This window comes from Carassius auratus, chromosome 17 (genome assembly GCF_003368295.1).
Source record: "Carassius auratus strain Wakin chromosome 17, ASM336829v1, whole genome shotgun sequence".
Taxonomy (NCBI): Eukaryota; Metazoa; Chordata; class Actinopteri; order Cypriniformes; family Cyprinidae; genus Carassius; species Carassius auratus.
This window is the reverse complement of record NC_039259.1, coordinates 15393744-15394733: the sequence shown is the minus strand read 5'-3', so window position 1 is coordinate 15394733 and position 990 is coordinate 15393744. Positions and strand designations below refer to the sequence as shown.

General features: G+C 48.9%; 1 pseudogene; it reads left to right on the top strand.

The window, feature by feature from the left end:
- LOC113117865 (EH domain-binding protein 1-like) overlaps positions 1 to 411 on the top strand; it is a 94693-nt pseudogene extending 94282 nt beyond the window's left edge.
- The last annotated feature ends 579 nt before the right edge of the window (positions 412 to 990 follow it).

Here is a 990-nt window from a genome sequence, read left to right as displayed (position 1 = left end):
TGGTACGTCATCTCCAAAAAAAAAAAGAAAGGCAGGAAAAAAGAACATTTTAATTTGCTTAATTAATTAAAGCAGTATTCACCAGTCATCATTATGACCACTGTTCCCCTGGTATTAAAAAGCTATATAAACCCAGGATGTGATGCTTCATTTGGAACCACTCATCACTCCCCCTTCCTCTCGTTTGTTCTTGCCCAGCAGAAAGCGTTCAAAGACACCAGTCAGTACGTGGTGGGAGAACTGGCGGCGCTGGAGAGCGAGCAGAGGCAGATCGACACGCGGGCCTCGCGTGTGGAGAAGCGTCTGCGCTATCTCATGGACACAGGTACGCCGCCCAATTACACTGTAAACAGTTTTGGCAAATTGAGCGTTCACAAACTCTTATGGAGTTTGGGAAGTGTGAATCTTTGAAGCCGGGGTGTTGGGGCGGCAGCGGGGGATATGAAAAGGGGCGGTGAGGATGCAGGGAGGCTCTCTGGGCCGCAGTGATAAGAGAGCCTTCATGGGAGCTGATAACTAGTGCTGATAGCGTCCGCCAGCCAGCCACTATTGAACAGTACCGTGCAGCCATGCGCAACAGAACCCCATATCTGGCCTTCAATGATATGCTGTAGAAGAGAGAGAGAGAGAGAGAAGGAGGGAGAGAGGGGGATACGGCAGAGGGGTAAAGGGTGAAGAGGGGAGGAAAAGAAACGGGGAGGGCTGCTGTTTGGGGGCTGGACCGAAAAGGAAATGTTGAAATAATGAAAGACACATATTAATAGATACATGCTCTTGCTCTCCTCCTCCCTCTCTCTCTCTCCCTCTATCGCTCTCTCTTCTCCTCGCATATACACATATGAAAGGATGTGGGGTGATCTTTCGGGTGTGTATAGCAGGGAAAAGGAGCTGCGGAGCCTTTGTTAAAACATGGAACTCCGTTCTGAGACTCCAGTGCCTCAATAACTAAAATTTACGAAAAGCTTCCTTGCATCCAGATGCTGATACGAA